A 22,374-nucleotide genomic window follows, 5' to 3' on the forward strand; every position below is an offset into this window, starting at 1 on the left:
CCTCCTCTGCTTGTGCTTGTAGGGAGGCAGTTAGGCGGGCCAAAGCTACCATGGAGCTGAGGATGGCAACCCAAGTAAAGGACAACAAAAAATTGTTTTTTAGATATATTGGGAGTAAAAGGAAGGCCCAGGGAGGAATAGGACCCCTGCTAAATGGGCAGAAGCAATTGGTGACAGATAGAGGGGACAAGGCTGAACTCCTCAACGAGTTCTTTGCCTCAGTGTTCCTAAGCGAGGGGCACGACAAGTCTCTCACTGGGGTTGTAGAGAGGCAGCAGCAAGGCGCCAGACTTCCATGCGTAGATCCTGAGGTGGTGCAGAGTCATTTGGAAGAACTGGATGCCTTTAAGTCGGCAGGCCCAGATGGGCTCCATCCGAGGGTGCTGAAGGCACTGGCCAACGTCATTGCAGAGCCACTGGCGGGAATATTCGAATGCTCGTGGCGCACGGGCCAAGTCCCGGAGGACTGGAAAAGGGCTAACGTGGTCCCCATTTTCAAAAAGGGGAGGAAGAAGGACCCGGGCAACTATAGGCCGGTCAGTCTCACCTCCATCCTTGGTAAAGTATTTGAAAAAATTATCAAGGCTCACATTTGTGAGAGCCCGGCAGGGCAAATTATGCTGAGGGGAAACCAGCATGGGTTTGTGGCGGGCAGATCGTGCCTGACCAACCTAGTCTCTTTCTATGACCAGGTTACGAAACGCCTGGACACAGGAGGAGGGGTGGATGTCGTATACCTGGACTTCAGGAAGGCCTTCGATACGGTATCCCACCCCATACTGGTGAACAAATTAAGAGGCTGTGATGTGGATGACTGCACAGTTCGGTGGGTGGCGAATTGGCTAGAGGGTCGCACCCAAAGAGTCGTGGTAGATGGGTCAGTCTCGACCTGGAAGGGTGTGGGCAGTGGGGTCCTGCAGGGCTCGGTCCTTGGACCGATACTCTTTAATGTCTTCATCAGCGACTTGGACGTGGGAGTGAAATGTACACTGTCCAAGTTTGCAGATGACACAAAGCTATGGGGAGAAGTGGACACGCCGGAGGGCAGGGAACAGCTGCAGGCAGACCTGGATAGGCTGGACAAGTGGGCAGAAAACAACAGGATGCAGTTCAACAAGGAGAAATGCAAAGTGCTGCACCTAGGGAGGAAAAATGTCCAGCACACCTACAGCCTAGGGAATGACCTGCTGGGTGGCACAGAGGTGGAAAGGGATCTTGGAGTCCTAGTGGACTCCAAGTTGAACATGAGCCGGCAGTGTGACGAAGCCATCAGAAAAGCCAATGGCACTTTATCGTGCATCAGCAGATGCATGACGAATAGGTCCAGGGAGGTGATACTTCCCCTCTATAGGGCGTTGGTCAGATCGCAGTTGGAGTACTGCGTGCAATTCTGGGCGCCACACTTCAAGAAGGATGCGGATAACCTGGAGAGGGTCCAGGGAAGGGCAACTCGTATGGTCAAGGGCCTGCAGACCAAGCCCTACGAGGAGAGACTAGAGAAACTGGACCTTTTCAGCCTCCGCAAGAGAAGGTTGAGAGGCGACCTTGTGGCTGCCTATAAGTTCATCACGGGGGCACAGAAGGGAATTGGTGAGGATTTATTCACCAAGGCGCCCCCGGGGGTTACAAGAAACAATGGCCACAAGCTAGCAGAGAGCAGATTTAGACTGGACATTAGGAAGAACTTCTTCACAGTTCGAGTGGCCAAGGTCTGGAACGGGCTCCCAAGGGAGGTGGTGCTCTCCCCTACCCTGGGGGTCTTCAAGAGGAGGTTAGACGAGTATCTAGCTGGGGTCATTTAGACCCAGCACTCTTTCCTGCTTATGCAGGGGGTTGGACTTGATGATCTATTGAGGTCCCTTCCGACCCTAACATCTATGAATCTATCTATGAATCTATGAATATATATTATAAAAATGTTAAATTATATATATATAAGTATACAACCATCCAAATCATAATGGAATATTTCAAAATTCTGGAGACAGAGTATTTAGATGAATCCAAACCATTTTTAAAACATTTTTGCTTCCCAAAAATTTCTCATCCCCATTCAGAAGAAGAAAAATGTTTAAAATCTCAAATATTCTCATGGAATAGGAAAAGTTTTCCAGCAAACTCTTGATTTTAAGTAAAATTAGTACTTTGATTGACAGCCCCAGATAGTCAAACCTGTGAAGCAGCAAATCAGACAGCAGGTGAAGCACCCTCTGCAACATGCCCCCATCAATATGCTGCACAGTTTTGCTTGAGGGCTAAGAGAGTGTATGCCACTCTCTTTTCCCAGTAAATAACTGGTCTCCAACTTAGGAATGCCTACAAACATTTCTGTTGGTGACAAATGGCAGTATTTTATGGGAGTCCAAGAACACATTTCAATCCTAGATTTTAAATTAAAGACTGGGTTTTTTTAATGCAGTTGCCAAAAATAGTGAGACGTGGACATTTTGGGAGATGTTTCTGATTTTTCCTTTTCAGGGAAGGGATTCTTTTTAACTAGATTTGTTAACACATCTGACTGTTGTACACATCCTGACCTTCTAAATCATGGTCTGTTTCATATTAGTTGGATTGGTGAATATGAACAAGTTACCCTGCAGTGAATCTTGTTGTCCTGAAGTAAAAAGAGCTGTACCACATACAGCAACCTCTTGTCTCAGCATGAGGCAGGAATAAACTTAATGTTATTCTTGTTCCATTTTTCCAAGAATAATTTTGCCTCAGAGCAAATACCTTTGGAGCAGTGCTCACATGCATGTCTCTCTGAACTGAAATGGTTTGGTGGTCCACCGGCTACTTTCCCATACACCTTTGCACTCTCTCACCCAAGGGTCCTCTCTGTTTACAGTGTGGCCTCTTCCACCACAGGGTCACAGAGACAAGTGGTCACCCCTTGTTTGAATGCTGGCACATGGTCACATCCTTCCTCTTTGAGTGCAGACATTCCAGAGATCAGCACCTTGGGAGCTCACCTGCGTTTTATCCCAGTTAACCCTTTGCCCTGGCTGCTTGCTGTTCTTCCCACTGGACCCGTGACAAAGTCCTGGACCTTCTCACACTGTGGGGTGGGGCAAGGATGCAGTAAGTTTTTGGCAGTGGTGACCACAAACAGTAGGCTTGCAAAGCTATCACCAAGGAGATGGCAGTGGGACACCATTCAATGCTACATCAAGCCTGAAGACTTGATGTCAGGGTTAGAAACTACACCTTCATGAGTGCTAAAGCCACCTGCCCATCCTATACAAGGAGTTGGAATCAATTTTGTCAGAGGGCATCAGCAGTAAGTGCCAGCCTGTATCAGAAGCAGGCAATGGACTAGATGCCACAGGGGACATCAGGATAGAGAATGTGAGTAACAATCAACCAGGAGACATTTGCCTCTCAGGAGCCCCACTGACATGCCACACAACTGGACTCAGACATGCCATCCCTGAGCCAGTAGCCAGCCAGCAGGCTGTACAATACTGTACATGCAGCAATACTGTAGAAGCCAACATCAGCCTTGACAAGAAGAGCAATCAAGCTTGCATTTATTTGCATTAGCTGTAAGTGGATGCTGAGGTATACAGCTGGTATTTGTGTTTGGGTTGTTTTTTTTAAATCACTAGCACTGGGCATTAGGGTGGATGTGAGTGGATCCTTTCTGAGTTCTGCTCGACTTTCTCTCCACCTACTCAAAATGGTGACTGCTGGCCACGGGTTATGAAACTACCCCTTCCCCAGAACCCCCTGATCAAGCCAGTGAATTACCCACTATCACCATGTTGCGTTGCAAGCACTGGAGCCTGATCTAGCTGTCAACCTTATTCATATTGTAGTGTCCCCCTTACCCTGACATCTCCTCAGCTGCGTGCACCAAATTCATACAAGCATTTCAAAATACATCCTCACAATAGATAGGTGCTTATTCCATGATGAGGCTCAGAATCATAGAAAATGAGGGTTGGAAGGGACGTCAGGAGGTCATCTAGTCCAACCCCCTACTGAAAGCAAGACCATCCCCAACTAGATCTTTCCTGCCAAGCAACTATATCATTCCAGGCTTGTCTAGTTGTACAACAAGGCTCACATTTGTGAGAGCCCGGCAGGACAAATTATGCTGAGGGGAAACCAGCACGGGTTCGTGGCAGGCAGATCGTGCCTGACCAATCTAGTCTCTTTTTATGACCAGGTTATGAAATGCCTGGACACAGGAGGAGGGGTGGATGTCGTATACTTAGACTTCAGGAAGGCCTTCAATACGGTATCCCACCCCATACTGGTGAACAAGTTAAGAGGCTGTGACTTGGATGACTTCACAGTCCGGTGGGTGGCGAACTGGCTGGAGGGTCGCACCCAGAGAGTCGTGGTAGATGGGTCGGTTTCCACCTGGAAGGGTGTGGGCAGTGGGGTCCCGTAGGGCTCGGTCCTTGGACCGATACTCTTTAATGTCTTCATCAGTGACTTGGACGAGAGAGTGAAATGTACTCTGTCCAAGTTTGCAGATGACACAAAGCTATGGGGAGATGTGGACACGCCGGATGGCAGGGAACAGCTGCAGGCAGACCTGGATAGGTTGCACAAGTGGGCAGAAACCAACAGAATGCAGTTCAACAAGGAGAAATGCAAAGTGCTGCACCTAGGGAGGAAAAATGTCCAGCACACCTACAGCCTAGGGAATGACCTGCTGGGTGGCACAGAGGTGGAAAGGGATCTTGGAGTCCTAGTGGACTCCAAGATGAACATGAGTTGGCAGTGTGACGAAGCCATCAAAAAAGCCAATCGCACTTTATCGTGCAACAGCAGATGCATGACAAACAGAGCCAAGGAGGTGATACTTCCCCTCTATCGGGCACTGGTCAGACCGCAGTTGGAGCAGTGTATGCAATTCTGGGCGCCACACTTCAAGAAGGATGCAGATAACCTGGAGAGGGTCTAGAGAAGGGCCACTCATATGGTTAAAGGCCTGCAGACCAAGCCCTACGAGGAGAGACTAGAGAAACTGGACCTTTTCAGCCTCCGCAAGAGAAGGTTGAGAGGTGACTTTGTGGCTGCCTATAAGTTCATCACGGGGGCACAGAAGGGAATTGGTGAGTATTTATTCACCAAGGCGCCCCCGGGGGTTACAAGAAATAATGGCCACAAGCTAGCAGAGAGCAGATTTAGATTGGACATTAGGAAGAACTTCTTCACAGTTCGAGTGGCCAAGGTCTGGAATGGGCTCTCAAGGGAGGTGGTGCTACTCTCCCCTACCCTGGGGGTCTTCAAGAGGAGGTTAGCTGAGTATCTAGCTGGGGTCGTCTAAACCCAGCACTCTTTCCTGCTTATGCAGGGGGTTGGACTCGATGATCTATTGAGGTCCCTTCTGATCCTGACATCTATGAACCTATGAATCTATGAACAAAGTATATATTGTGTTTTGACTGAGGGTGGTATTCATATGAGAAGTTAGTGCAATGCAAGAATCTTGTGTACTGAAAAACCCTATACAGTCATTTTTATGTAAAAATTTTATCAGTATGCTTAGAAAGTCCTTAAGAAAAATAACTGCATCAGCCCTGTATCTGAAAGCCCTAATCAGTGTGCTTTGATAATTTAGTTAGGTAGGTAGTAGGGCTCTGCGAAATGGCACTGTTCCATTTCAACATTTCAATGGGACAGCATTTCATTTTGAATTTCGTTTCAATTCGAAACCGCTGTTCCGTTTCATTTCGTCAAGACAGTTTTGCTGTTTCGACGTTTCGCCCATAGGCTGTTTTGAGCTTCCCCATTATAGCCTATAACTGTGTCATTTTTGGCCTGATTTGGATGAAAACTGCCAAAACAGTAGCCCCTTCTGAGGGCATAAAGCCTGCCAAGTATCAAGGAGATAGGTGCAGGGGTTTGGGGGAAACTGCACCTCAAGCTGCAGACAAGCAAAACTCATGACATGTGTGACAGTGTGTGTGTTAAGGCGCAACAGGGTGAAAGCTGCAGGCTTGCTAGCCCCTGCTGGGGACATGAAGTCTGCCAGCTGTCGAGGAGATGGGTATAGAGGGTTCTGGGTTCTGGGGCCCTGCACCTCTGGCTGCTGACAGGCAAAACTCGTGACATGGGTTCTTGTGGGACTATGTCTATCTTGGGTTACAGGGGGGTGAAAACTGCAGGCCTGCTAGGCCCTGCTGCGGCCATGAAGCCTGCCAGCTGTCAAGGACATTGGTGCAGGGGGAGTCTGGGTTCTGGGGCCCTGCACCTCTAGCTGCTGACAGGCAAAACTCGTGACATGGGTGGGTGACACTGTGTGTGTGTTAAGGTGAACCCTCACTCAACTGACACCAAGGCAGAAAGCAGGGCAGTTCAAACAATGCTGCCTTTTGTGCAGTTTTTCCATCCCTCCCCCAGAGCACTGGGATTGGAAGGGACCTCAGGGAAGGATGACTGTCACTGGCCAGCAGCACAGTCAATAACAAGAGTGGTCCTTCCCCCTCCCTCTCCTCACTTTAGTTTCTGTTTCCCCACGGGCAAGACCAGCTTGAGCTTCAAAACTCAAAACGTTTCGAAAATTTTGAAACGCTTTGACTTGCCTCGTTTCATTTCAAGGCTGATTCGAAACTCTCTGTTTCATTTCTATTTTGCTGTTTCAAGCTCAAAATGAGTTGAAACAGCATCAAAATGAAACTGCTGGAAAAACTACACGCAGCCCTCATAGGTAGGTAGTTTTACATTGAGCTGCATGCCAGCATTATCCACAGCACTAGCAGGTAAATTCAAAAGCATGAATTATAAATGGCAAACACTATTAACCCCTCTATATGTCTTTTACTCACTGTAAAATGGCACTGATGGAACAGTGAACTTTGAGCAAGTCCTCAAGGGATATGAAACAGAATTTCAGACATAGAAAATGCACTAGTAGGTCTCTAACATAATAGGGCAGGCTGCTTATCCCAGCACCCAAATAAATGAATCTGTCTTTCCAGTCATGCCATATCTGGAGGTATCATCCTGGTGAAGAACAGCAACGCCCATATAACATGATTCATTTTTGCTATTGCAAATAGGTATTTTTATCACAGAGAGTAGGGACACATCTTCCAACGTCAGGCCTGCTCACAGAAGCACCAGTACAACTATCAACCTTCTCTCAGCAAGACCTCCTCCGCCTTCTCCCACATATACCCACCTCCCTAGTTTTGTCCTGGTAAACAGTTAGGGTGGCCATTCATCCGGTTTTAAAGAGGACAGACTGATTTTCTGGCCCACTGTCCTCTATTAATGTGAAACTGAACACCTTTATGTCCTCTATTTTTCACTGCTTGGCACTCTCCCCCCTCCGCCCCCCCATCACCAGCACTGCCATGGTCACCTGTGGGAGCTCCCCACTCAGTCCACCCCCACTGCTGACACCACCACGGCTGCCTGCTCGTCACCACCACCACACTCCATCACTGCCACCGCTGCCTGTGGGAGCTCACTGTGCCCCCCAGCCTCAGGAGGCACGTGACATTCGTGGTGGTGGGGACAGTTGCACTAAATACAATTGCCCTCTATGCTTGAGGTACCTCGATGGCCACCCTATAAACCAGGGCCGGGCAATTATTTTGGGTGGAGGGCCGCTTACTGAGTTTTGGCAAGCCATCGAGGGCCATGTGACAGGCAGCTGGGGGCAGATAAATGTTAATTTTCTAAATTTTTTAGGGGCCCCATGGGCCTCATAGAATGGCCTGGCAGGCTGCATGTGGCCCGCGGGCTGCATTTTGCCCACCCCTGCTATGAACAGTATTAGCACCGTGCAGCCTCCTCAGTGTTACCTCAAGCACAACACAGCAGCAAATTTGTTATGTACCTTCTCTTATCCTGCCTGGGAGGTTTAGTTCATTTGCAGGCCAGTAAGCAGAGAGGGAAGTTTGAAAAAGAGAAGCTTCAAATCATCTCCAGGGCTCCCAAAACTGTGGAAAACCTCCGGAGGCAGCATCTCAAGCCTGGGGAGCCAAAAAAGCCTTTGTGTTTAAAGCAAGGGAAATCAAACAATGAACAATAACTGCCTTCAAGGGTCCACATCTGCAAGTTCTAGACCGTGGAAGACCTTGCATTAACTACTGTACAATGTCTGGCATAAACATGAGGATGCAGGGGAAAGAACAAAAGAGAAGATGTACTTGGAGGCTATTGAGGTATTAGTGAAGCATGAGGAGGAGAAATGGAGGGAACTCTGAAACAGAAGACAAAGGGCTGATGGCAGAAAGCTGATGGAGAAAAGGTTCTGTCTGACCTGGGAAATGGTTGTAACAGAGAGGCCAGTACAAATGGACATGGAATATATGATAGCTAATGGACATAATGGACAGATTAATGGCACTGCTGAAGAATTTATAAAGATTCCACTCACTGTCCACATTGCCCCCCATTAGCACAGCACAGCAGTTGGCAGGTTTGCTAGCATTAGTTTTGCAACATCAGAAGAGTTCACTGGGAGTCTACTGGGAGCTCCCCAGCGGGGCTGCCCAGCCCTCCAGGGAGAATGGCTCAGAACAGGAACCCAACTCCTCCAATTCACAAGCCACACAAAGGCCTGCTGCTACACAGCACCATCAACTCCCAGGACACTGGGCCAGCCAAGGTTAAGTCTGGTTTTGTTTACTTCAAAGGCAGCATTATTTTCTCTCATCATCCAAACCATCTATGGAATTCACCACAACACTGCCTAGCATGGCCAGGCAGTTATATGGACTATGATGTTTAAGATACAGGTAAAATATCTAAAAGCCATGAAGGCACAGAACACATGCAAAGCAGCCCCTGCCGGTCATTAATCACCGGCTAGAGGCTCACAGTGGTTACAATTCAGGCTATTACAGAAAGTCCCCAATGGCTAATGAGCAATAGGCTCAACAAGAGGCCCAGGTGTTTCCTTACCCCAGGTGCTGGATGCTGAATTTGATGGGAGAACCTAGCCCATCATGGCTTGTATGAGAGGAACCTAGTTAGGTGGATTTGCCTGGAATACTAAAGCCTGATCAGAATCTGTGGCCACTCTTATAATATGCATAACTATAGAAAGTGACATACCAAAATACGTTGAAAATACTATTCTGAGTTTTGAAGTCAACTCATGAGATCTAGAAAATACTCTTCCTTCTTCTGCATTCAACCTGTACGCTGCACATTGCAAGGCTGCTTGGGAAAATTCAGTATGCAATCCAGTAATTAAAGATGGATGGGGTATGGGAGATGAGGGAGCCCTTGCTTCATGTGGTATCCCTAGAACAGTAGTTTTCACTACATCAAAGGGGTCTATGAAAGTTGACTATGATAACTCAGAAGTATATGAATACCCACACTTACAATTCAAAGGGGTCCGCACCGCCATTTGAAATTTCCGAAGAGGTCCATGCTTCCATTTTAAATTTTTAAGGGGTTCGCAAATGAAAAAAAAGTTAAAAACCACTGCCCTAGAAGGAGTTTTAGGTTATTGAGACCAGATGCTAGGTCCAGCGGCTTGTTCTGGCTCTTGTCTTGGCTGTTAAGGAGAGATTCTGCAGTACAGGATACTGAGGCTATGGGCTAGGCCAGGGAATGAATAAGTAGTGTTGAGGTAAGCCTAGCCAGGATCTTCCCCCTCTGCCCCTAGTTGGTCTTGTAGCTCCCATGGATCCCTAGTGCAGTGGAATCTGCTGTTGCTATGGGGTAGTTAGTCTTGGGTCTTTGGAAATGATCAGTGATTTTGGCAGACTGCCAGCATTTTGAGGAAAGAATGAGAAAAAAGGGAGATGATTTTTGACACTTTATGGGTCAGCTAATCTGAATACAATTTCATGGGGGAAACATTCAAGACAAAAAAACAGAGACTGCTGTTGCCCAAAGGGGACCCCCCTCCCTCAGCCTGCAATCTGAATATCAAGGACTACCTCCAAAACATGGAGTTTCTACAATTTATGAAAGATAAAGTACCAAGGATCCTTTATCACAGAAAGCATTAAGTTACTTAAGTATATAGAGTTTTTTCTACCAGATCTCTCTGTACATGAATAATAGCAAGCGGCAATGTGCAAGAAGGTATACTTTGATAGTCTTCAGTAATTGTCCCAAATACTGTATGTTACAAGAGCAATCTAATACAGAGTGTGAGGTTTTACTGAAGAAAGGTTTGCCTTATAAGCTTACCTTAGCCCCTTCAGAGCCTGCTGATTTTGGGAGCTGAGGACTGCCCTCCCAGGTGTCACGAAGCACCTTTTCGGATCTAAGTGCATCAGCAAACGGGTGAAGAACTTGGGTAACATTTTGTTCGATTTGTATTGGTATAAAATAAGTAGTGAGGCACTGGAATTTTTCCATGTAAATAGGTGAGATTTGGGTCCTAAGCCATTTTTTGTCCTTTATATAGCACCAAAGCATGTTTGTCACTTAACAAATAATACAGAAACATAGCCCTGCTCCCCTTGTTACTTTTCCAGGATGCTACAATACCCTTATATTCCTGTAGTAATGCTCTCTTCTCCTCTCCCCCTCTGCCCCTTTAGATACATGGTTGTCATCTCACATGACCCTGACTGATTTCCAGAAAACAAACCTGCGCGTTCAACAGTTTTTAACATTTGTTTGCAATAACCCACTTGTTTGCACAGTCCACCAGCTATGCAGTGCAGCCAAGGCACAAATGGCTTAGCTAGTAACTTACGTCAAAGCTATGCAACCCGCTCAGTCGCTCTGCTTTCTGCGGGGGTAAGCACTTCCTCAAGGTCGGGGAGTCATCGCGGAAACGGTGCAAACATTCCAAGTTCTGCCCTCTCTTGCTCTTGCTGCCGTGAGGCAACAATGGCGGCCTGCTGCTGGGACAACCTCATACACACAAAGGTGCCAACAAGTTTCTCTCCTGGCAACCGTGAGGTCATTCAGAGTCTCAAATTGCACAGCAAAAGCAGGTGCTTTTAATGCAGAAGCTGGTGCTCTGGTTTGTCATATGGCTCTTTTTAAATCAGAGAAAAAGTAACCAAACTCTCCAGGAGCTGTTCTAAATGCCAATATAAATAATGGGACTGGAAGGGACCAGAAGAGTCGTTAAATCCTATTACGGGTAACCATGTAGGATTTATCAAACTGCATCTTAAAGGTAGATTAGTTGTTTGCCCCACTGCTCCACCTGGAAGACTATTCCAGGCACCCTCCTAGCCCTAATGGTTAGAAACCTTCTTCTAATTTGCAGCCCTTGTTTAGTCTTGGCCCCGTTACACTCATTTGTCTTTTGTGCCAACAACATCCTTGCTTAAATAGCTTTTCTCCTTCCCTGCAGTTTATCCCTTCATGTATTTACAGAGAGCAATCCTATTCCCTCTCAGCCTTTGTTTAGCTATGCTGAACAAGCCAAGTTCTTCTAGTCTCCTCTTATAAGACAGGTTCTTCATTCCCTTGATCATCATCACAGCCTGTTTTTTTGCACCTGTTCCAGCTTAAATTAATCTTTGTTCAGCATGGGTAGCCTGAACAGCACACAGGATTCCACGTCAGGTCTCACCAGGGCCTCATACAGTAGTATTAATACTTCCCTAACTTTACTGCAAACACCTTGCCTGACTGCTGCTAGAATCACATTTGCCTTGTTTCATGACTATGTCACACTGATGGTGGATAGTCATCCCAGCTTTAATCTCTGCCCCATCCTCACTGCTCACTAGCGTCATTTCTTCTTTTCTTACTCTCTTTGGGTGCATCCTCATGAGTGGGAATGTACATTTTCCCGGGAACAAACAATAGCAGCATGTTGCCCCGGGTGGGGTAGGGGAGGCTGAAGCCAGCATCTGGACTGGGCCCAGCAGCCTTACGTGGGGCCCTGGGGGCCTCCAGAAGCTACAGCTATAGCAATAGGGAAAAACTAGGAATAACTGGAGAAAACTAGGAGTAATGGTCACAATAGGAGAAAACTGGGAGTAATGGTCACAAACTCCTGGAAGACCGTTTCAGGCTCAACATTAGGAAAAACTACTTCACAACTAGGGTGTCCAGACTGTGGAATAAGCTCCCTCCAGAGGTGGTGCAATCACCTACCCTGGAAATCTTCAAGAGGAGACCGGACAGGCACCTTGCTGGGTCACCTGACCCCAGTTGTCTTTGTTTCTTTGTGCAGGAGGGGCTGGACCCAATGATCTTCCAAGGTCCCTTCCAGCCCCTTACAATCTATGAATCTATTAATACTGCAGCAAGGAGCCTGGCCGGCAACTGGAGTGTGGCTCTGGCTGGGCAGGCTCCAGTTTCAAGTGACATATGTTGCCACCACGTGCGCCACCCAGCTTTTCTTAGGTGTGGGCTTTTTTGACACTGGGATTTCCCAGTGCCTAAATCCCTGTCCATGCTTCAAATTAGCAGTGCAAGGAATGCCTGCATATTTGGTGTGCGCAATGTGCGGTGCCGCAGGTGGGGCTGCAGTGCCGCATACCGCACATGCACACTTGTCTGACTGTGCCCTTTGTGTTTATTTAGCTAAAGAACTTTTCCTCTTGTTTTAATTTCTTTTCCAAGATCTAATTCAGCTTGACTCTTGGCAATACTCATCTTACCCAGCACACTCTGACCTTCAAGATGTACCTTTCCTTTTCCCTGGAACTCTAAGCCAGTCCTTCACGTTTTACACTGAATGCAGCTAACACCATAAACAAAGATGACAACCTAGTTCCCTCTGCTGTTAACATTCAATATCTGCAAACAGCCTATACCCCAGACTGAAATAATTTCTTCCTCATGCTCCCTTTAAATAATTTAAGCTCTTCAGGGCAAAGACCATTGTTCATTTTCAAGTCTGAAACAGCACCAAGGACATCATAAATATTAATTAGATAATAATTTGATGCTCATTTAATAATGGGTTGAGCCAGATGCTGTTTGGGCAAGTACACCACAAGCATATAAGTAATATGATTCAATGATGGTACAATGCTGGTTCATTTTTAGTCCAATGATAAGATGTGTCAGTGATTTGCTGCTAACATAATGGGGTTTTACATATGCAGATTTGTGGAACAGTGTGAAGACATCAGTCCTTTGGTATTACACAGCATCTCTTCCTGCTTAAAGATTTTCCAAAATATATTTGAAGACATGATATCAATCCAATCAAGGCAGTGGTAGTACTTAACTGGTAGAAAAGTAGTACTTAGTACTGATCATCTTTCAAACACTACACAGGTCTCACAATGATGATAATGCATTAATTTTAACAAATACTTTTGAAAGGCACAAAACCAATAAATTATGAATCGCCGGGGGCGCTACAAAGAGCAGCTGAAAATGCTGCAGCTTGCCAACAAGTTTTACAAGAGACAAGTATGGACAGGGCAAAGAACTAAGATTTGGCTGTGTCCTGTGAAGTTCGGTGCCCAGAGGCTTGCAAAGTCAAGTCCAATAGTTGATGAAGGAGTTGAAACTTAGAGTGAAACCCTGACCCCTTTGAACTCAAACTTTTAGAATGAAATCCCAGTCCTATTGGACTCAGTGGGAGTTTTTTCCTTTTAAGGCATTTGACAGTCCATGGATAAAAGTATAGGTTATGCAACAGAAAAGAATCTATAGCTGGAGTTTATTGCATCAAAGATGGGGGAATGAGGGTTGGGAAAAAGAGACAGAATATATGCATTTAAGAGGAGGCAAAACAAGGAAAAGGATATTATGGGACATTCTCATTTCAGAGAGACTAGCAAAAGGAACTACATTAGGCAGGGAATGCTAAGAGACAAAATAAACCAATAGCACGCAAGTCAAGGCAAATCCCGAGGCTGCTGCAACCATTGGGGCACCTTAGATGCTGTAACAACCCTCCCCCACTCTGCCCTGTTTTCATCAATCAATCAAAAGCATTGACTTAGTATTTTGACCACCATATGAAGCTGAATCAATGGCTAGTAAGCTAATGAAGTAGTAAGAGGACAAGAGAAATAAGTAGCCTAGCAGAGGTAAGGATAACAAAAACTCTCCTTGCATCTAGGACTTAAAGCAAGACCTGCTTCTTCACTGATGGTGTCACATAACAGCAATAGTAGGTAGAAAACCCCGGTTTGTCCTTGGCAAAGGCAAGAAAGAAGGAAACGAAGGGAACACCTACACTAGCTCCACACTTCTCTGAAGACTCATCAAAAAATTAGACCCACCCACTCATTCCTGCTTTACATCCTCCAAACCTGGAACAGAGCCAATAAGGATACCCTGGGAAGGCTCCACTCTACCCTCACTACTACTTTTGAGATCTGTCTGAAAACTTGGGCACAGCAGCATGGAGGTGGGGAGGGGGGCACCTTATCATCTCAGTCCCAAGATTGGAGTGGGTGGGTGGGGCTTAAATGGTTATATGTTAATTCTCTGGTCTTGCCAAATGTGAATTACTTTTTGAGCAGTCTGAGCAGTCAGTGCGGTTGGATTCTCCCATGCAGTTAATATCCAGTGATCTGCCTCCTCCTCCTGACAAACCAAATGACTGAGTGCTTGCTGAGCATTACACACAGCACCAATCTTTTCTTATACCTCAGAGAGCAGGCATATGGACATTCTGCTTGCCAACATTGGTTCTGCAGATTGGCACAAAGCAATCCAGATTCCCTTTCCAAAGAATCAGTGTTATGCATGGGATCCATAAGGCATTTGGATCTAGTAATAGCTTGGAATAAACCTGAAACCTTCCATCTGTGCCCAGAATTTATGGTTCCCAACTGGCACTGCTGTGCATGGCCACAAAGCCAGCTAAATCAATATAATCTTTTACATTGATTATATCAGTTTTATCATACACACATACACTCACACATATGAGAAAGACCTAGACACAGACAAATGTCTAAACCTCCAGTATCTCCCGACTGATTTTTTATTCTTCAAATTATGTCTATGGGTAAAGTAGCTGCGGTGTTCCTTTTAGAATTCATGTTAGTACTGCAGGATTTCTGTTTGCACTGAGCAATACTTGGAGCTGCCAAGAAACCAGATCCACTGTCACATATTTTATGGATATTATCATTCCAAAAAATGTTCACAATGCACCTTTCCAATGGCTAGAGGTCATAATCTTAAAACAGACTTAGGTTAAATCTCTAGTCCAACCTACCTTTGTGTCACTAAATAATAGCATTTGAAATCAAGGCAAAATTCACTGCAGCATGGAGGGTGTATAAAAGGCCTTACTCATGGAAGCTCAAATTTGGGGGCCCAGACACCAGCCCAAATAGCAGGCAACTTCTATGGGGTAGAGGAGAGGTATGAAGCCTTCCAATGAGCTGAAGAGCTGTTCTACAGTGCTTACTTAAGACCTATGACAGAAGACTCCATGCACCCGTATGCTCCAACTGTGGATAACTGAAGAATCAACCTTTGTCTACCCCAACTTTTCTCAGATCACCTCTAAGAGCCCCCCTTCTGCTCAAAAGAAACTATTATCCTGATCAGGGTGCTGCCTAAACTAGCTAGCAATACATGCTGGAGAGAAACTTGCTTCTCTTAGGTTCCTAACTCTGAACTGCTCTGGTTGGGGTTCACACACTTGAAGCCTTCCTTAGATTTAGGCACCTGAGCCTTTTCTTTCAAATGCTAAGGAGCGGTCAATGTTTTTGAAATACCCATGGAGAAAGTAGGTGGTCATCCTCATTCTGGTGGCCATACTTTTTATTCAGTAGCTCAGCAGTTAGGGCTGTCACCTGGTATATGGGGAACCAGGGTTCAAGCTTGTCTTCTACCTGAGGGGATTTCAATGAATGCTTAGCAGAAAATATGTAAACATTCATTAAAAAGGGAGTGGTACCCAAGTCTTCTGCCCTCCAGGTGAGAGTAGTTTTCCCTACTATTTAGCTGGTCTAGTTGTCAGGGTTGTTAGGGGGCTAAGTATTATTGATCAGGTCAGGCTCCCTCATTTTGGATGGTCTGTATGCATGCTATCAGGATACCACCTGTGATGCTATGCCCCAAATCAGCTCATTAGTCCAGAAAAAGACTTCAGGTTTCAGCTCTTAGTAACAAAAGCTCACCCAGGTTTATTGCCCACAAATAAGCCTAGACACTAGCCTACACGGCCAACTGATAGATGGTCCTATCTAGGTTATTTGCAGGCATGGTACAGGCATGAACATAATTCTTATGCCCAGTACAAAGTATTAGATGTTCCCAGGTGCCTTTTTATGCAATGATGAATGCAACTTCATGTTTACAACACACACATCCCAGTTCTCACCAATTACTAAAACATATCTTGGTGACATCATGCACATCTTAATTCTCACCAATTACTGCAAAATTCCCAGCAAATATAAGGTTCCCAACCCAAGGTTAGTTTGTTTTTAACTGACAATCTGCAAAACTTTTTACTAACAACCAAACTTTTTTATTGACACATGATTTTACTGTAAAAAAACCCCATGTCTTGCATTGGCAACTGTGTTTGACTGCAGCAGTGGTTTTTAACACCATGTTGTCCTCCACTCATCCTCAAACTCTCACACTGTCATAGATTTCATAGACATGAGGGCTGGAAGGGACCTCATAAGATCATTAGGTCCAGACCCCTGCCCAAGGGGCAAGAAGTCAGCTGGGGTCAGATCACCCCAGCAAGATAAGCACCTAAGCATTTCTTAAAGGTATCCAGAGTAGGTACTTGCACCATTTCTTTGGGGAGTCTATTCCAAACTCTGGAGAGACAGATGGTAAAGAAGTTTTTCCTTATGTCCAGTCTAATACAGTCTTCCAGCACTTTGTGACCATTAGACCTTGTCTTCCCTTGGGGTGCCCTTGTGAACAGAAATTCTCCCAGTTCCTGATGCACCCCACTTATATACTTATAGACTACCACTAAGTCACCCCTGAGCCTTCGCTTTTCCAGGCTGAAGAGTCCCATGCCTCTCAACCTCTCCTCATAAGGCCTGTTCTCTTGACCTCTAATCATGTGCGTGGCTCTCCTCAAGGAACTACACCCCACACCATGCTGCCCCCCAGCCTAATCCTCCAATTACCTTCCACCGGCTCTGCCCCCTACCCCAGCATGGACCCCCACCCTTTGCCTCTCCCCCTGTCCCAGCCTCACAGCTCCATCCCTAGCATTCCCATCCCAGGACTATGGAGCCCTGCATATCTTTGGGATGAACACTGAGCAGGCAAACATGCAGTGGCAGCACTTGCTAGGGCAAGCTATGGAGGCTCTCATGGGTCAGAAAGCCCTGAGACAGTTCAGTTTTGGAGTCCAAGCAATGGTCACACTTAGATACCAGATGACATTTCTCTGCTCTCTCTGAATATAACTTTATTCACACAGATCTTGAAACAAATCCAGCCTTACAGAAGGTTCAATTAATCTTACAGACACTGGGGACAGACTTTTATAGGGTTGTTTGTTTTTTTTTTAAATCAACGATCCATAAATTTATGGACCCTTGGCAACCCTGAGATCCATTGCGAGGTCACTCTGATCTTTCTTATGGTTTTCTTTAGTGGTCTAATCAATTCACTCTCTATCTGTTGGCCTTGAAGGCTCTTCTAAAACAAATGACCCACTTTCCCTGCATTTCTCTGCAAGCCATATATGACATTCCTAGTTCTGTATTGATTGGGGCCTACTTTAGTTCATACTGGTACCAGGGCCTCCATATGATTTGGATATGCACTGACCTGCAGTTGAATTAATCCATGCTCTAGTAAGGCCCAGAGCTGGCAGTAAAGCATCATGGCAAACTTTACTCAAATAAAGGAACCGATATCTATTGGTAATATAAGCAGCTGTTTGTTCTGAGACGTAGCACAAAGATACAGTATTTGGACTGTGTTGGGACATTATCAGCCGAGGAGGATGAGTAGCGAGGTAGCCAAATTTGTGGACGCCACAAAATTACTCAAAGTGCTAAAGACCAAGGCAGATAGTGAGGAACTACATAAGGCTTTGGCACTGTTGGGCAAATGGGCAGCTACGTGGCAGTTGAAATTCAATGTAAAGTGATGCTATGACACAATTGAGCCCCAGGAGTGGCCATGACACCCCCTGGTAGTCACGTACCTCCTGCCCTGCTTTGGCTTCATGGGTATCCTTCCTTTTTTCTTACCTACCATTCCTTTCTGGAATTACTCTAAAAAAGGGAGGATGCCCAGGGTCCCAGAGCAAGTCCTCGTCTCGTCTGTCAGCAGGTTCCTCCCGAGCCCAGCCGATCCCTGTCCAGCCTTTCAAACACTAAGTGAGGCCCTCCTAGCCCCACCCCTGCCCCAGGGCACTCATTGCCTTAAGGCAATGCTTCCCAAACTTTTCCTCAACATTGCCCCACTTATGACCCCGTTTCCTCAGTAAGCCCCTCACTCCTAACTCGCAGCCACCAACCCCCTCCAGGTGCCCCTTCCTCACAGCCGTGGACCTGCCAGTGCACCTCACTCCCAATCCACCTTTCACTTTCCCCAGGTGCCCCAGGCCATAGCCCACAGCCCCTGTACCCCCACCCCAGCAGTGCTTGAGCCCCGGCTGCCACCCACAGGAAGCAGCAGCTGCCGCCAAGGCTGGAGTGTGAAGTCTGGCTCCCCACCTCTCTGCTCCTGTGCCCTCCCACAGGTGGCACAGCCAGAGTGGAGCTCATGGGTGGGGGGAGGATGTGGGTGGCCCACTGTGAGTTTGGGGCTCCCTACCCTGCTGCCCTTTCCCCAGGCCTCTGCAGCCCAGAAGGCATGACCTGGCTCAGGAGCGAGCACCATGCCACAACCTCATCCGCTGATGTTGTGAGCCCATTTGGGGCCAGTTTGGGAACTGCTGCCTTAAGGGCTATTTGTGGCCTCCTTATGCCCCTGCAACCATGATCATGCCTCACAGAGGTTACCAGTTAATCACTCCAATGGAACAGCTCACCCGAATACAACATCAGGCCTCCAGGTCTTTGTCAGGGCCTCAGCCTTCCAAGTATCCACCCCTTTTTCTGTAGCTGGGTCCATAGTCGAAGGCCCACTATCTTGGACCTCAGCTTCCAGGACTCAGCTGTGATCTTGCCCTGCCCATGCTATGGACTCTGACTCAACTCTCTGGCCCCTCTCTCATTCAAGCTATTGGTCCTCTTGGCTTCAATCACTCACTTCAGATGCTGCAGTCCCTGCCAGGGCTCAAGTTTTGGCATGCCCCTCAGGCTCCCCACTGTGGCCCAGGCTTTAGCCCTCCTACCTTCTTCCTGCCTATGTCTTGTGCTCTGCCCCTGGCACAGCTCAAGACTTCATGTGCTTCTCAGACACCCTGTGGGCTCCTTGTCACCCCTTATAGCCACACCCGATTGGCAAGTTTAACTTGAACAAAAAAGGCAAACAACTGCTTAAAAAAAAACCCCTGCCCCCACCTCTTCCCCCCCCCCACTCAAGGTTAAACAAATATTTGGCCACCCATCCTCCTGTGGGGCTCTCACTGCTCTATCTCCAGGGCATTTAGTGCCTGCCAGGGTCTCTTGAGCAGCTCCTCCCTGCTGAGAGCTCCATCCCCTGCAGAGCATGGGCCCTTTCTCCTCCCCTGCCCTTCTCCAGGTTTTAGCCTTTAAATGTCTTGGAGTCATGCCCCTTTAGGTCAGGTGGCCATTTAGCTCCAGGACAGATGTTCCTTTTTAATTCTAATGTGCAGTTTATGGCTGCTACTTTGGCTGCCACAGCAGTGCCATTGCTGCCCAAGCAGGGCTCTGCCTTACCATCCTATTGCTGGGTAGCTACCTTGGCAATAAGAGCTTGCAGCCTCTGGGTCCCTGGATGCCTACTCCCCTGCAGCCAGCCCATAATGAGCAGTATTCTCCAGCGTGGGAACTTCCCTATGGCTGCTTCTTCCTTAAAGTAACGAGAGTCCCTGGCTCCCTCTTACACATGAGCACACATGAGTACCTCTTGCACATGGGCAAAAATAACCCAGATTTTACCTACACTATGATGGACTCTATATATTAGCTGTTTCCACACAGAAAAGAGATCTGGGAGTCATTGTGGGCAGTTCATTAAAAAATATCAAATCTGTCAAAAAGGCAAACAAAGCGTTAGGATTAAGAAGGGAACTATAAAGAAAATGGAAAACGTCATTATGCCTCTTTATTAATCCATGGTGAATCCACACCTTGAATACTGTGGACAGTTCTTGTCTCTATAACTCAGAAAGGATATAGAAGAACTAAAGAATACACAGAGGAGGGCACCAAGGACCATCTGTGGTATGAAGAGGAGTCCATACAAAGTGAGACTAAAGAGGCTAGGACTATTCAGTTTAAAAAAGAGATGCTTGATGGGGGGTGGGGGGACATGATAAGGATTTACCAAATACTAAGTGGCTAAGAGAAAGTAAATAGGGTTTTATTATTTATTGTCTGTCACAATATAAGAAGTAAGGGGTCACAAATGAATGAATCTAGCAGATAGTAAGTTTAAAACTAACAAAAGGAAGTTCTTTTTCACACTGCATGCAATTAAGTGTGAAACTCATTATCACAAGATGCTGTGGAAGCTGACAGTTTAACCATATTCAAAAAGGGATTGGACAAATTCTTGGAGGAAAACAGCATCAGTCATTCTTAGACACAGGAGTCAGGGATACAGCCTTTGAATCAGAACTGCCTAGACCTTAAAATGCTGGAGGCTGTAAGTGGCAGAAGAACAGTAGATAAAAACCCTGGTCATACCCTGTTCACTCTGCCTTTCATCATTCACTCTCTAACCACTATATGGCACAAGTTACTGGACAAGATGGACCTAAAATCTGACCCAGTAAATGGCAGTTCTTACGTTCTTAAAAAATGTTTTGCTAGGTTTGGTGCACTAGATGGAGCTCTAACATATCTATTACATTCTTATTATAAAACTCACTGTTTTAACTGCAAAGTAGAGCACAAGACTTTCAGAAGCACTGCTGTCTGTCATGTACTCTACTGGCAAATTTAACTCTTGATTGTGGACATTGAGGGTGGTATTTCAGCCTAACTCTGCTCCTGCTGACGTCAATGGTTGAAGACATTAAGAACAAAGTTAGACAAAAGGTCTGGGTATGTGTGAGGGAGAAGGAATATTTAGTTTGGTTTGCTCTATGGTTTGTTATTTTAGTGACATGGATTATTGCTTATTTATTCAGAGGATTGTTTTGAGATGTAAACACGTTTATGATCCCATTTCTTGGCAAGTGCTCTCTCTTGCAAAAATCACTGAGCATCACCACTTCCGTTAACATCAGGGGGACTGAAGAGCTGAGCACCTTGCAAGACTGAGCCCTTGAAAAGCAAGGAAGGGTTTAAAAAAACATTATACGGTTAAGGCATATGAACTCTTGAAGTGTTCAGCTTTTCATACCACCTCTTCCTGACAGACAGGAAAATGGAAGATGATTTCCTGAAAGGTCAAAGCCTAGAAATCTGACTTGCTTTTGACATATGGAAACTTGCACTGCGTGCTTTTTTGATTACTCTCCTGATAATGGATAGGACACTAGTTGTGTGGAATATAAATTTCACCACTGTAAAACAGTGCAGAATATTTTTGCTTTTCTTGACTTGGGTTTTACTTGATTTTAATTTGCTACATTCTGTGTGCCTGTAGTTGTGTACCACTGCATTTATTCTGTTAGTGCTGAGACTATATAGCTTTAAACTTTTATAACGTGATCCATACAAAGTCATCACAATCTTGATGAGTACAGATTTGGAAGCCAAAAATACCTACACTTTTCAAAAACAAATTAAAAGGTATTGATTGTCCTAAGGGCAAAAATAATGGTCTGTATTGTTTTAAGCAGTTTTTAATTAATATTTAATGGGCCATTTTCCTTTGTGATTTCAGTATGGAGAGTTATAGCACGTTAAAAATTTTGACAAGCAGCTTCATAGTGAATGGATTTTCCAGGCTCTGCAATAGTTCCTTCTTTTTACCATTTCCTTTGGGATGAATTTAATGCAGATGCAACTGCAGTGCCCCCAACCAGTACATATTAATCAGAGCCTGTCGAAACCAGACCTAGAAGCAAGAGAACAATTCAGTGGCTATCCATCCAGTTCTAAACCCCTTTTTACTGAGGCTGCCAGGGTGTCTATTGTGATGAAAGTTTTAGTCTGTAGTTCTAGTAGGGGGCTGTACCCCTTGTGTGGAGGCTGAACCCCCTGTTGGGGGCCCATACTCCTTGTGTGGGTGTTGAACCCCCTGTTGGGGGGCTGAGCCCCAGGTTGGGGGAGGGCATACCCCTTGTGTGGGGGCCATCACCCTGTGGGAGTGCAGCAAAACATGTATTCATTAATTCATGAACCATGTATTACAATTCACTTTATTATTATGAGACTTGCTTTAACACTGTAAGATATATCAATAAAACATTGTCCAACTGATCACTGTCTCTTTCTTGCTCTCTGTCTTGATAATGGTCTTTTGTTTTACTTGTGGAGGAACATGGATTTGGGGGTATTTTACAGAGTGACTTTGGGATTCTTTTTA

The 22,374-nt window shown here is 46.0% G+C and overlaps 1 protein-coding gene across 2 annotated transcripts in view; it reads right to left on the reverse strand.

The window, feature by feature from the left end:
* PDE10A (phosphodiesterase 10A) overlaps positions 1 to 22,374 on the reverse strand; it is a 355,946-nt gene that overhangs the window by 36,429 nt on the left and 297,143 nt on the right. The gene's annotated exons all lie outside the window — the stretch shown is intronic.

The sequence above is a fragment of the Alligator mississippiensis genome, chromosome 1 (assembly GCF_030867095.1).
Source record: "Alligator mississippiensis isolate rAllMis1 chromosome 1, rAllMis1, whole genome shotgun sequence".
NCBI lineage: Eukaryota > Metazoa > Chordata > Crocodylia > Alligatoridae > Alligator > Alligator mississippiensis.